Source organism: Pogona vitticeps, chromosome 1, assembly GCF_051106095.1.
Source record: "Pogona vitticeps strain Pit_001003342236 chromosome 1, PviZW2.1, whole genome shotgun sequence".
NCBI lineage: Eukaryota > Metazoa > Chordata > Lepidosauria > Squamata > Agamidae > Pogona > Pogona vitticeps.
This window is the reverse complement of record NC_135783.1, coordinates 321,111,316-321,126,543: the sequence shown is the minus strand read 5'-3', so window position 1 is coordinate 321,126,543 and position 15,228 is coordinate 321,111,316. Positions and strand designations below refer to the sequence as shown.

Sequence of the window (15,228 nt, the reverse complement as noted above, 5' to 3'; positions counted from 1 at the left end):
AGTATAGTAGTAATCTTCTTAGTAGTAATCACAGCCAAACAAACAAACAAAAAAACCCCAAGCAGTCACAAATTTTTGTCTAGTCAGAACTGTGTTTCATTGAGTTATTGAAAAACAGCACATTTTGCATCACAGCATACAGGTTACAATAATATGCTCCATCAGCACATTATCTTCCTTGCCCACCCCACTCTTCCATAACAACAAGAACACACTATCAAGTGAATTCTGATTTATGGTGACCTTTTCCAGGGTCTCCTATGTATAGAGTACTCAGAAGTGTTTCACCATTTCTTTCTTCTGGGGGCACTCTGGGGCTTTGTAGCTAGCTCAAGGCTACACAGTCTGGCTCTTTTTCCAGAAGGCACAATGAGGAATCAAACTCCCAACCTCCGCAGGTACCCAAGAGGTACCCAACTCAATGAGCTATCCAGTGAGCTCTTTGGAAGGGGCAAATTCCATTCTCTAACTCCAGTAATTACCCAGGCATGTAGCAATTGCCTCTGAGGGGGTCCCCTAAACAAGAGCATGACACTGTGCTCATGTCTTTTTGACAGGCTTTCCACAGAAATCTGGATGGGGGCTATCTAATACATCAGATTTCTGTGGAAAGTTTAATTACTACAATGACTTTGTTTAAAAAAAGAAGACCTCACAGATATTCTGGATGTATTCAGACACTACTAGAGGCAGAACCAAAGAGGAGGCAGAAACCCCTCATTGTACATAGACAACCATTTTGGTAGCACAGCTTCGATGAGGCAGCAGCAATCAACAATTTTACCAGAAAGGAAAAAAACAAAGAAAAAAAGTAAGGCAATGGGAATCTAGAGCTGCAGAACATTCTCATACTGAGGGACAAGGTGGTGTTCCACTTGATGTTTTAGAATCATCATTGGTTCCCAATGTTGGGTAACCCAGGTATTCTTGGACTGCAATTCCCAGAAGCTTCCAGCCAGCTAAAAATTACCTACTACAGGTAGACAGTAATTTAAAGCATTGGCTTGGGTTGTTAAGACTTGCAGAGCTAAAGCAGCAGCAACAGCCCAGGCACATATGCCTGCCCCTATAATAGCAACACCCCCAAGGTTAATGTTGTGCTCTATTAGTATAAGACAGGTTAAGAGTATACTATTATACCCAGCAGAAAAAGTCAGGAACAAGATCAGAGTATAAATGTGGTCATATGTATTTTTTTTCTTTAAAGAAACAAATATGCTCTGGATCATGACAGAAAAATACTTTAGCCAGTTCAGCCTCTGTTGTTGCCATCAAACTTCAAAGGTATACCTGTCCAGAAGCAAAATATTCTCATGCACCTTCTCCCCATTCCTGGAATAAAAATAAAGTAGTAATAAGGTAAATAATTACCCATTTCTTGTCCTTCCATAACACCCGAGACTCTGCCAAGAGTTGAATCCACAATTTCCTGTAACAAAGTACAGACAACAGGTCAAACAAATGTTGCTCTGAAATTTACTGACTGTCATTCCATTAATCTTGGGGTCTGAGAAACTGATTTATCTCTTAGAAACTCTTATAGGTCAAATCCATACATTTCTCTTCATCTAGCATTTAAAGGCCAAAGCAGATGTGATGTTAATTACATGAGTGCAATTAACCTGCATTTTTATATGTATGTACATGTGGGATGGGTGGAATAGATGGAAAGTCAAAGAACATCAAAGCATGGAGTAGTTAGAAGCAAAGGCTAACTTACTCCTTCCTTATCACGGCCAAGAAACCAAATTCCTCTTTAAACCTGCTGTTTGCCATCTTAAAGGGATCTCCCATTGGCATCAATTGAGATCTCCTTTAAAAAGGAAACACTGGTTTTGGAGAACAGTTATACATGAACTGTGCAGCAAGAGGAAAACTTCTTTTCTCTATTCTACTTATGCCTGAGGGCTATCAGGTTTTATCTCCACTGACATTTACATAATAAAAAGTGACCACATTTATTACATTCAGTCTAGCTTGCTGCCATAATATAGATTTCTTTCAGGGGTCACTTTTAAATTCTGAGTGGAATTTGCATTTGCACAGTATAATATTGTTCCATAATTTACAAGTGGTATATGAAGTACAGCATTCATAGCATCTTTTATGAATGGTGAATGTATTACATATATATATTTAGATTGTTCAAAATATCCAGACAGATCATAGCTTTATCCTCTGGATAGTCTTTAACTGTTGGTAAAAGATTCCATAGTTCATGGGTTTTCAAACATCTTTCACAAAGCACTCTTCCTGGTGACTAATCTGCAGTAAAAATCTATTCATGCCATAAAACAGGTGGGGAACATGTGGCTCTTCAGAGGTTGCTAGTCCACTGTTCCCTAGCTACACCAGTCAATGGCAAGGCACACTGAAATTATAATCCAACAATATGTGGAAGGCCACAAATCATCTACTCCATTACAAATCATATTCTGGGATGCATCCATACCACCACACTTTGTATGAACTGAGAATCCATCCTTGTATCTACTCACCACTGTCACACACCTGAAGTTTACAGGATAAGATCAGAGGTGATGGGCAAGCCAGGACATGACTTCCTGTTATTAATCTTTAGTCAGGAATCCTTAATAACCATTCTCACTCTTATGCAGGCAGCAACAATCCTCTTCCTGTTATTTACAGTGGGCTGCAGACAGAACAAAATATTTTTGTATTTAAAAGAGAGAGAAAACCCAAACATATCTAATTTATTAGAAAGTGATCAGAAAGCCCTCTTTTATAATACACATTCTTCACCTTTAAGACCAAGGGAGTGCAATCATCTTCCACTTGTTGGAGAGAAGAGGCCATTTGTTCTTCCAGTCATGCTTGTCTCAAGGGCCATCCAAATGCAATTTCACAGAAGGGCGCAATGGAAAACTGGCAGAAGCCCAGAGGTCACACCTACTGTTTATAACTGACATATCCGTGCATGCTGGCTACTGTCTAGATAAAAAGCACTTGTGGAATAAGCAGCATCTCAGCCCCAATGGGGCCCTATCTAATGCCTATCAAAAAAATAGGAACAAGAGATATTGTAAACAATTTCCCAGAAAGCCAACAAATCCCACATCTCTACTAGAACAGAACTGATAGCACATATTTATCCATCCAGGCCCTTCTTCCTCTCATCTCTAGATAACCTGCTGCCCTCCAAATGTTCTACTCAACTCTGAAGTCATATGGGTGTTTTGAGCAATTTCCATCAGCCCCAGCCCAGGTAGCCAGGGATTGTAGGAATTGTAGTCCACATCTGAAGGGCACCAGACTTTCCATTGTGTCACTCCCTGCCACCACTGAGATATGTCTGATTACAGATCCCACCACCATGGCTTGCTAACTGAGGAAAATGGGAAATGTAGTCCATAACGTTTTCAAGGCATCTAGGTGTGGAAGACTTGTTGCCTAACACCAGCATCCTCGTTGTCTGTTGCAGTCTTGCCATGTTCTTTTCCCAGTCCTGAGGTGCTGTTGGCTTGGGAACATGTAGAAAGGAGGCAAGAGAGAGGGAAAAGATCCCTGTCTTTATTCAACAAGGGGGGAACAATAGTTCTGAACAGGATCAGTGCCTTCTGAGGACACTTCCCCATCCTGTCATGAGTTGCAGGAGTTAGAAGCAATATTTCCACTAACTGCTGCCCAGACTTGGAATAAATTTAGTCTCCTTGTCCTCACATGACTCTTAACCCAGCGTGGGTTGTGTACCATGGAAGAACAGGCAGAAGCTTGGTGTTGTGGCAATGGCATGGTGGGGAAAAGAAACTGAGAAGGATTAGGCAATTTCCTCTGAGAAACATTGATGGTAGTGAGAGTACTCCAGTGAGAAACTCGGACCCAAATAAATAACAAGTAGTGTTATTTAGTTGTGAGTTTTTGTAAAAACTAAACTAAAATAAACAACTTTCTCATAGCCCGGTACTGTGTTCTTCTATGGCAACATCACCACATATGAATAATAATATTATAACAATCCTAGAGAGAGCAGAGCTGAAAGGGACCCAATGGTTCAGTGAAGTCCAGTCCCTGTCAAGGAAACATAGTGGGGAATCCAATTCCCTATTTCTGGCTCCCCAGTCAAATACTGAGGTACGAAAGCTGCTTCTTGTATTTGGCAGTGTCTGTTCCTGTACCATCTTTTTTTTTTTTTAAACAGGGCACTTCAGGCAGTTAACAGCAATAAAGACCATAAAGTCTCAACAACGTGGTGGACTGAACTTGCAGGCTTGTGCGGCCTGGGGACTCAGCCCCGGCAGCCTGCCTGGAGGCTGGGGAGGGAGGCTGTATTTTTGTGGGGCCTTTAATTTCTCGGCTCGGCTCCGGCAGCTGCCTCCTCCTCCTCCGAGGCCGCTTCGCCTCTCGCCTCTCCTCGCGTCATCCTGCTGCCGAATATAGCAGTAACCAAGCGGCCCTTGTCGGGGGACCTCTGAGCCAAGGGAATTCAGCAGTCAGACTGGCTGCTTCTGAACCCGGAATAGGCCCTGCGAATAGTCAAGGCGGGGTGGGGAGGTGGGGATTCAAGTGTGCCTTTTAGCCAGCAACTGCCCTGAGCCAGGAGCGGAGTCAGGCGACTGCCTCCCTCCTGGAATCTCGACTATTCTGCCTGGAGGAGGAAGCTGCTGACTCAGGAGGTTTGATGGTATTTCGTGCAAAGCCCAGAGACCCACCAGAGCAAAGTGAACTTTGGCCTTGACTTGTTTTCATTCTGGCTCCGTGCCTAATGTTAGAGTGCGGTGAGGAAGGTTTTGGGGCTCGTCCGATTCCTCGTCGCCAAATCCAACTCCCTCTCCTTGCTCAATCCGGCGCCATTTTGCGAAGACAAAAGAGTTTCGAAAAAGTAAGACAGCTCAGCCTGCCTTTTAAGGAGTCTCTTTCATCTAGACCCACTCTCTGTGCTGCAGAGGCTTTTCCTTGCTTTCTTACTTGAACATATGAGCAGCTTTTTTGCTGTGTTCAAGGAAATCCTGTACAGTACTTCCTCAACCAGAAGATTTAGAATGGCGGACCAGCCACAACATGACTGCCTGAATTCAAGGTCACTCCTCGGTCCAAGAGGAAGGGCCATAAAACCTAGTAGGCTTGCAGGAGACTTGGCTTTGGCTTACTGCATGTAACTGGATTTTGTGGGGAAGCATTCACATATCACCAAAAAAAGAGAAGAAATAAGGGCATATATTTGCATATGGATTGCATCTGCTCTTTCTATTCTGTGAGCATTTTTGGTTAAAGGTCAGGTTCAAAAGTGCTACTAATAAGTACATTAAGATTAAGGAACCAGGGCTGGTTGTCAGAGGTCAGTATCACCTGGCTGTAGTGCCTCATAATGATATATCCATGTTTGCCTTGATATTGGACTAGCTGCTTCTGAGGGACAGCAGCCACAACTCCTTGCAGGAAGCTCTCGGTCTCTCTTGCCTGCCCAAGAAATTAGGGCCCTCTTCTGTGCCACGTTGCTGGAACACTTACCTGCACCTTGATTTCCACCAGAATCATTGTGAATTTTGCAGCCTAGGTGTCCCAATATTGTTACAAAAATAGTCATGAGATACATTTATTTATTTATTAAATTTATACCCCACCCCTCTAGATCATGTCTACTCGGGGCGCTTACAACATAAAAATCAATATAATATATATATAATCAACATGTGCTCATCTGTGAGAAAATGCTGAACTCTATGGACAGAGTACAGCATGAGGTAGACTGACCATTGTGGCATGGTTAGGAAGAAATATATTACGTAAAAGAGGATAGAGACTGATACAATATTTTTATGGTTAATTTTAATTAACCATTGGTGGAATAGTTCAGTGGCTTGGCTCTCTTGGCTGCGGAGCCTGGAGCCAAGAGTTTGACTTTTGCCTCTGTTTTCTAGGAGAGAGACCAGCCAAGATCAATTGGCAGATATGTGGCTGATGGGTAACATGCCTTGGGCAAGCTGCAGGGTTCCAGAGCATCATTAGGTAGGGACACTGTTGAACCTCTTCTGAATACTTTATACCTGGAAAACACTGGGATGGTCACCAGAATCAACTGAACAGCACATAATTATTTTCATTCAAGTGTGGAAAAAATAAAGCTCATTTCAGAATAGTGAGCTCTCGTCCATTGTGTTATTGCTGGGCAATGTCAAGGTCCCTGCTGCACTCCTTTTGGGGGTTCTTTATTTTAATCTGGGCTTGAACTGGGCAGTCCTTCGACTACAGGAGTATATTCTGTGGCATAAGGCAGATGATATCCCAATAGAAGGCTGTAGCTTTTTTCCTAGAATACTGTGTTCCAAACCCTGGACTGCCACCGTCACAACTAGCTTGAATATCTGATCCCTTGAGCAGTCACATCGGGGGGCCGCTGTGGAAGAGAAGGCACTCATATTTCACTGTTTTGGAGCCTGCAATAAGCAGTAAATCTTTGGAGTGAAGAGGGTGGGGGGAAGAGAGAGCGAGATTGAGAGAAATGTTTTCCTACAGCCTAAAGGAAAGAATTAGAAGGCAGGTTGGAAGTGAAACAAGTATGTTTAGCTCACTGGGAAAGGACGTTAAAGGTTCATGTATCTCAGTCATGGCTCTATTTATGTCTGTCTGCAGCCCTCCCAGAGAGAACTTTTCTGCTTTAGCGACAGAAGGAAAACAATTCGGCATAAGCATTCCCAGGAGTAGGACACAGTGGCCCAACAACCCCTAAGGAGGGGATTAGGGCAGTGGGAGTGGATGACTGTTCCTGGTCAGTAAAAGAGGAAAGCACGCTGAGTTCAAACAAAGGTTTCCAGATTCTTGCTAGCAGCCAACTGAAGGAGAGGGAGGGGGGGCGTCATGCTCTTTCTTTGGCTCATAAGCTGTTTGTCTGGCTGGACATCCAGAGGCTTTAAAAAACTTTCAGAGAGCAGAGTTCATCTGAGGTGTGTGTACACAATGTGTGTGTGTGTGTGTGTGTGTGTGTGTGTGTGTGTGTGTGTGTGTGTGTGTGTCAGATTTTCTTTGCTTTTCTTTTGACAGTTCAAATACTCCAACCCAGGCTTAATACTGCAAGAATATTTCTGAGAACACAGTGCTCTCTGGTGGCTGGAATTGTACCATAATTTCCCCTGCAGATCTTTGAAAGCCTCTCCCTCCCTGTGAGCTTAGACAGATAAGGGAAATATTTTTTCTAACATAGTAGCTCCTGTACCATATGCTGCAGCAGCATCTTAAAACAAAGTATTCCCCACTCTTTAGAACTACCTTCTTGTTGCATGTGCCATCTAGCTGAAAACGACTAATATAATCTGTCTGTCTGTCTGTCTCTCTCTCTCTCTCTCTATCTATCTTATCTTATCTTATCTATAGGCCTCAGTTCTCCCGATAAGGGGACTCAGTACTGTACTGACCTTTTGAAGCACAGAAGAAGAGGACCGCAATAGTAATTGTAACAAGGTTTTCAATGTAAGTGAGATATTTAAGCAGCAGCTTTACCAGTTCAGATGGCTAGATAGCTCACTGTGTTAGAGCCAGAGGTTGGGAGTTCAGTTCCCCACTGTCCATCCCAGAAGAACCAACCTGTGTGGTCTTGGGCAAGCTGCACAGTCAGAGGGTACCCCCAGAAGAAGGAAATGCAAGCTACTGTTGAGTACTCTGTACAGGTATCTGGAAAACCCTAAAAGGGTTGCCATAAGTCAGAATCATTGTTGGCCAGTTCCATATACCAAGTGAGTTTCCATTGGCTGAGCAAGGATTCAGACCCAAGCTGAGTCCTAGTCCATCACTCTATCCATTTTACCAGACTGAGTATCCTAACCTCCCTTTTACCCTCACCCCCATATTCAAATGTACAGGGCTAGTCCCAGCATAAGAGTGAAGTGTCCACCTCCAGCAGCAACACTGAGACATGAAGGCGAGGTGTTGGAGTTGTATGAGTTATGCAGCCTGTCCCAGGCTCATAACTCCTCTTGCTGCTAGGGTGTCTTCTTATGCATCACCAAAAAGGGAGGGCAAAGGTTTGGATAAAACTGTGTATACTAAGACCTCCATGATTCCATTGTCCAGCATAAAACTTTGGCTTTGTTGGGAGGTTCAGCTCCCACTAACTTTCTTCTCAGCAGCTCTGTTTACCACTACTGTATTACTTTAATTTCCCCTTTCCTCAGTTCAAATCCCTGATCATCTTTCTAATTCTACAAATTCTGTGTGGGGTATGAAGGATCCACTGTGCTGTTGTTCTACCTCATAGCTGCTGCAAAATTGCAGATGCCACTAATTCAGTGCACATTTGTCTGAAGAGAGTGTATATTGCTGAAATAAGTCAGTTTCTTTTGCAAACTTGCCTGGACTACTCTATGTGTTTCAATGTTTTAAATCCTGCTTTGTTGTGCAGGTGGAAGGCAAAGGGCATAAAATTCACTTGTTTCCAGCTGGCAGTTAAAGAGTCCCCATTGGGATTGTCATTGTGTGCCAAGCCAGAGTATGTGCACCTGAAAATCACTGCAGCGACTCTTCAGTTGCTGACTGAAATGAATGTTGAACTGTTTGTGTCTTCCAATGTAAAAAAGCAAAATGATTTGATATAAGCCATTTGATATCTTCTTTTTTTAATTCTGAAGAATGAACAGTTTTGTTAGTTTTTTTTTTTAAAAGACATCAAATTACATTTTGCTTGAACATGGTCCTGAAAATCTTTGTGGTGCACACAGGCCTGGATGGAGGTGCATGTAGCAGTAATGGAAACCACAGGTTTATCAGCCTCTCAACAGGAGATGTTGCAAATATGCTGGAATTATTGGTCCTTTGGAAGAGTGTGGGAGGAAACAAAGTTGGCATGAACACCTGCCAGCAGATAGGCACCCTGGTGGAAATGAGGATACAGTGACTGCTTTCTATGTCAAGCTCACCACAATAAGACAAGGAAAAAATAGCTGATCAAAATCTATGAGCTGAAATATGTTGTGTATTTGTTTATATAATATAACTATATATATTGAGATGATACCACTCTGATGGCAGAAAGTGAGGAGGAATTAAAGAAGCTTGTAATGAGGGTGAAAGAGGAGAGTGCAAAAAACGGCCTGAAACTCAACATCAAAAAAATTAAGATCATGGCCACTGGTCCCATCACCTCCTGGGAAATTGAAGGGGAAGATATGGAGGCAGTGATAGATTTTACTTTCTTGGGCTCCTTGATCACTGCAGATGGAGACAGCAGCCACAAAATTAAAAGACGCCTGCTTCTTGGGAGGAAAGCGATGACAAACCTCGATAGCATCTTAAAAAGCAGAAACATCACCTTGCCAACAAAAGTCCGAATAGTCAAAGCTATGGTTTTTCCTGTCGTGATGTATGGAAGTGAGAGCTGGACCATAAAGAAAGCAGACCACCGAAGAATTGATGCCTTTGAATTGTGGTGCTGGAGGAGGCTCTTGAGAGTCCCCTGGACTGCAAGGAGAACAAACCTATCCATTTTGCAGGAACTCAACCCTGAGTGCTCACTGGAAGGACAGATCCTGAAGCTGAAGCTCCAGTACTTTGGCCATCTCATGAGAAGACCCCTTGGAAAAAACCTTGATGTTGGGAAAGTGTGACGGCAAGAGGAGACGGGGACGACAGAGGATGAGATGGCTGGACAGTGTCTGCAAAGCAACCAACATGAAATTGACACAACTACGGGAAGCAGTGGAAGATAGGGGGGCCTGTCGTGCTCTGGTCCATGGGGTCACAAAGAGTCGGACACGACTAAACGAGTAAACAACAACGATTGAAAAATCTTAGTATCTGTTTTGTATCTTCCAAAATATAAATAGTGTATCAGTAAACACAAAGACGTTTCAATATACTGTACTGTACCCTTGTACTGAAACCAGGGTCTTGACTACCAGAAAGCTTCACCTCATTTGTCTACATTCAGGATTTTCCATGACTTACCAAATTACAGAGAAGCTTTAGACCTGTAGCCAGAAGAGGAACAAGTCATTTGTAATAGAAGAACACCACAGATTTATACACTATCAGAGAGATCTGTTATGGCTTTGACCTTTCCTGCTGTCTTATAAAGAACATTAGCATCAATAACACGGCCCAAATACTCTGCAGGACTGGAAATACTCAAGTCATCATTGCAAACTTTCCTTCCTTTGGTCCTTCAGGCTCTACAAGGTCCCCTTGATAAACTCAACGTGCGATGTTCCTTTTGATTATGCCTCTCATTTAGATGTCATACTGCAACTGATGTGGTTTTTATTGAAATAGTTCAGTCAGTCAGTTCACCTAGCAATGATGTGCAGATTTCTGAAAGAAGTCTTGTATCAGTATTAGCTAATTTTGAAAGGGGGTATTTATAAGTCTAACCTTGTGAATAAAATTCAGACTCTTATTAGTGATTAAGAATATAAGATCAAAGCAAAGGGCTCTCTAGTCCATCAGTCTGTTCATACAGGGGCTAACCATTTGTCTGTGGAAAATCCTGCATAGAAAATCCAGGGAGCACAACAGCACCATCTCACTAGTGCTTCTGGATACAATTGGTATTCAGAAGCAGTACACTGGAGGCCATATATAACCATCTTCACCAGTAGGTGTTGATTGTCGTATTTGTGAGACCCGGGGGGAGAGGGAAGATGCTCTCGCTGGAGTGCCGTCCATTGTGTCAAAGACAGAAAGGGAGGTACAAACCTCACCGGTACCCGAGCCAAGAAGAACTGAACAATGGGGTACTGATACCTGGGACTTAGAGAGGGAATTCATTGGCATTCTTGACCTGGCTTCATTCCAGATGTTTTGGACTCAGTTCGGCTTCCATCATTCCTAGCCAGCATGGCCAGTACACAGAAATTTTGCAAGGTGTAGTCCAAAATATCTAGAGTGCACCACAAACACCTTGTGGATCCTTGTTTACAAGGATGATCACCACGGTCAGCATCACATTCCCATAGCCAAAGCTGCCAAGGCAAGATGGATCTAATCCCTAGCCAGTAATCTTCTCATATGTATGAATCCAGATTTCAGTATGTGCAACATATAAATGGGGTTATTTACTCTCTCTTCCAGCACCTCTAAATCCTGGAAAAACACTAGATTATAGGTCGGGAAAATCTGTTGAATGGAGTGAGTTGTGATATAGATGAAAGATGGTTGATAAACCAGATGGAACTTTGAGTGGAATGCATCTGCCCATGAAAGACAAGTCCTGCATCCAAACCTTATTGTATTAAATCACATATAGACAGATCACCTAGCATTAAACTGGTGTACTTCCTATTGCAAGTAATGTAGCTCAGTAACAGAACACTGCAGAAGGCCCTGTGTTTGATCTTTAGCATACAGAGGTAGGGCTGGGAAAAGATCCTAAACAAAACTTTGGAAAACTGCTGCCACTTGACCCAAATATACTGAACAAGATGGATCAATGAGCTGTCATAGTTTAGGACAGCTTCTGTTAGTCCTAACTACATTCATTGAAATATCATTCTTGGTCCTCGAAAACTGAGCTGTTTTCCCTGGATGGAAACACTGCAAATGTCTGCTCTAGCACTGAGCAGAAGTCTGCTGGAATATGTTCTGATGTAATCATGACAGTACATTGCTGTGACAAACTAGCTTGTTTTGTCTTAATGTCTTTTCTGAAAGCCTTTTTCTTCTTCACACTAGACGCCGCCTTCTGCATTATGACACCCAGACCTCTTTCCATGTCTCAACTTTCTTTGAAACTCTGGCCAGCAGAGTTTTGCTCTTTCAAGCCAGCTCCCATCAGTGACAGTGTCCATCTGGTGTACACATTCTTGAAGTTCCCCACCATATTTCACAGGAACATAAGGCAGTGGAATCCAAGAATTGCTGTAAAAGATCAGATTTTGGATCCCTCTAGCCCTGTACCTGATGGTATTTCAGATGATGGAGAAATAAACCATGCAATAAACAGATGATGGATAAACTGGCTTTTGCTTTCCACATGCACATACAATTGTGAACACATGAGTTCCCATGCATGCATAAAGCAGACAACTCTTCTTTCATAAATCTACTTTAGCCAGAAAATGCTTTAAGTGCTGGAAACTTTTCTGTCTTTCTGTCTCCTCCCCTTTCCTCCTTTGTTCTTTCTATGTAAGTTTCCAATTTCTCTTTGGAATGTGCCCATATTATTGGTTTAAGCAGAAATTTACGAGATCTCTTTTAATGAGTTATCCCAGTACACTGGAAGATGCCTTCTGCAGTATGACACACACATTTGATAACAGAGAGATCTATTATGTTATTATTGCTGTTGTGAATTTGCAGCGGTAAATTTGGAAATATAGGTGCTCATTTTCATAGTCCTGATAGCTGAGGGTCCTCTCACAAGGAGAGTCTAATAATGCCGGCATCAGTCCATAACGACTAAGGAGCTGAGTTTTTGTAAAGCTAAAGGCTGTTAACCATTCAACAACCATTCAATACCAAAATCATCCAAAATGCTTTACATTAGAATGGGGAGGGTTTGCGACAATACACTGTTCCTATGAAAGTCTGTTTCTCTCCCAGTTCTTGTGAAGGTTGCAGCTAAGTTCAGGGAGAACTAGAAGGTTTGAAGGAGGTGACAGGTGATTTTATCATTGTTCCTGCCACTCAAAAAGGCTTGGAGCCTTGCTCTTGGAAGCTCTGGCTCCACTACACCAGTTCCTGCAGTCCATCTGGCTCAATATTTATGATACTGACTTGCCACAACTGTCTAGGACAGAGGTGGTGGGTCTTTGGTACTCCAGATATTTTGGGATGCAGCTTCCAAAATCTTTTATCGCTGGCAGTATGTGGTGGTGCTGTGGGCTAAACCACAGAAGCCTGTGCTGTAGGGTCAGAAGACCAGCAGTCATAAGATCGAATCCACGCAATGGAGTGAGTTCCTGTCGCTTTCTCCCAGCTCCTCGCCAACCTAGCAGTTCGAAAGCATGTCAATGCGAGTAGATAAATAGGTACCATGTCGGTGGGAAGGTAAAACAGCGTTCCCTAGTCAGGCTGGCCACGTGACAACAGAAAACTGTCTTTGGACAGGCGCTGGCTTGGCTTGAAAAGCGGGATGAGCACCGCCCCCTAAAGTCAGACACGACTGGACTGAATATGTCAAGGGAACCTTTAACTTTACCTTACAGCCTGGGGATTCTGGGAGCTGAAGTCCAAAATATCTGTAGCATCAAAGACTCACCATCCCTGGTCTAGAGTTTCAGGCAGAAGTCTGTACTACCTGGAGACTCTGGCAATCTGGTGTGCGACCTTACTCTGCATGCAGGGTACTTTTCTATTTCAGCTCTTTGAAGGATGCTTTACGTCAGGCTCCAGAAGCCCCGCTACAGACTCTTCCAGGCTGCAGTATGGGAGCAGTAGAATAGCAGTACTATAGGCATTCGCATTGACAAGCTAATGAGCTGAACTACTGCTCCTATTTTAAAAACAAGAAGTCCTGAGTTGGGACTTCTTTTTCTTGCTTGCTATCCTTTCCTTGATGGACCATTACACAGTTACCTTCAGATCTAGATTTCTCCATTTCATTTTGCTGTGAATTAGAAAATCATCTACCCAGACAATAAGGTGGGTCACTCCGGTCGTTTTGTATCTGTTTCTTTCTATCTTTTTCTCTGCCTAAGTTCCAAAAAAGAATAATGCCAAGTTTAACATGATTTTTAAAATCATATAGGAACAAATCAACTTACTCTTTGGCCAGTGATCACTTATTAAATGGCCAGAAAAAGCATCAGTTAATTTAATGGCTGCAATAAACATTTCTAGTTCATTGTGTACCATCAAGTTGAAACTGACTTATAGCGATCCTAATAGGCCCTTAAAGAGAAATGAGATATTTAAGGAGTGGTTTTACTTGTTCCACTCCCCTGGTGATTTTTCCTGGCCAAATTAAAGTTTAAACCCTGTTCTCCAGAGTCCTAGTTGATCACTTTATCCACTACACCACACTGTGTACCCAGAAGCATGAATAGGGCTCTAAAAATTTGTCTCTCAGCCACAATTGTCTGTGTAAGCGCCTCAAAGAAGCCCACACTGTGGAAATGAAAGAACTATCAGGTGTGTGCATATTACTTCTGATTGTGCACATTACCCTCTCACTCACTTTCCTCATATACTTGGAAAAGGAGCCTGATATTCTCTAAAGCAGTGGTCCCCAACCTTTTCTGAACTGCGGACTGGTTGGGGAGCTGGGGTCCATGCATGGGGGAGCACCCTCCCACGCTCACGGGTGGGCTGGTGCGCTTGTGGGTGGGTGGGCCATGCTCATGGGTGGGTGTGGCACGCTCATGTGCATGTATGAGTGGCTGGGGCACCTGTGTGTGTGGATGGGTGGGTGTACATGCGTGTGGGTATGCGGGTGGGGAGTGCGGGCAGGGGGTGTGTGATCTGTCTCTGTGGCCCAGTCCTGCGAAGGCCACGGACCGGCAGCAGACCGCGGACAATGGGGACCCCTGCTCTAAAGTATAGATTGGACACATTTCATCTCCAAATGTTTAGACTGTACGGGCCTGATTGCCAGTGTCTTCAGGTAGGGTTCTCAGGTGGCATTGAGTGAAACATCAGAATAGAACACTGCTTCCAAGAGATATTCTTACAAAGCTGACTGCAGCCAGCTACAGACATGTCAGGATCCAACTACCCTGTTTCCCTGAAAATAAGACCTAACCTGAAAATAAGCCTAGTATGATTTTTCAGGATGCTCGTAATACAAGCCCTGCCCCCAAAATAAGCCCCAGTTACGTGAAACCCCGCCCTCCACCATTGTACAGCAACCAGAAAAAAATGACATGACTATCTGAATAAATGTAGATTGTTGTACATGAAAAAAATAAATAAAACATCCCCTGAAAATAAGCCCTAATGCATTTTTGGAGCAAAAATTAATATAAGACCCTGTCTTATTTTGGGGGGAAACACAGTACATGTGCCTTTCAGAAAGCAGGGCCCCCTCATCACTCTATGTACATTTAAATCCTTCCTGATGGGAGGAAGGAGGGAGTGGAAGAAGTGAATGCATCAGAAAATGAATACAAAGAGAGACGTGAGATGAATCAAAGTCCATTACTACTCTTGTGTTCATTTTGCCAGCCTCCCACAGTGTAATGCATGCTAATTTGTTGGTGCTATCTAAATATAGTCATTGGATAGTGGTGGGAACAAATAGAAGGAGACAGCTCTTGAGACTACATTCAGGAAATGTGGAAACCTCTGTACATTCTGAAGAGAAAAAATCAAGAGGGAATTTTGCAAGGAGTTCCAAGTCTTTTA

The 15,228-nt window shown here is 43.1% G+C and overlaps 2 long non-coding RNA genes across 2 annotated transcripts in view; one reads left to right on the top strand and one right to left on the bottom strand.

The window, feature by feature from the left end:
* LOC140703229 (uncharacterized) overlaps positions 1 to 2,978 on the bottom strand; it is a 54,246-nt gene extending 51,268 nt beyond the window's left edge. Inside the window, exons 1-3 of the long non-coding RNA XR_013544999.1 lie at positions 2,764 to 2,978; positions 2,499 to 2,653; positions 1,372 to 1,429 (exon numbers count right to left, since the gene is read on the bottom strand). This is a non-coding gene — a long non-coding RNA (uncharacterized LOC140703229). The remainder of the gene's footprint in view (positions 1 to 1,371; positions 1,430 to 2,498; positions 2,654 to 2,763) is intronic.
* On the top strand, positions 1,646 to 12,156 carry LOC140703228 (uncharacterized). Its single transcript, XR_012082619.2, has 4 exons — positions 1,646 to 4,840; positions 5,880 to 5,967; positions 7,330 to 7,425; positions 11,617 to 12,156. It is a non-coding gene; the product is annotated as an uncharacterized LOC140703228 (long non-coding RNA).
* Positions 12,157 to 15,228: the final 3,072 nt, after the last annotated feature.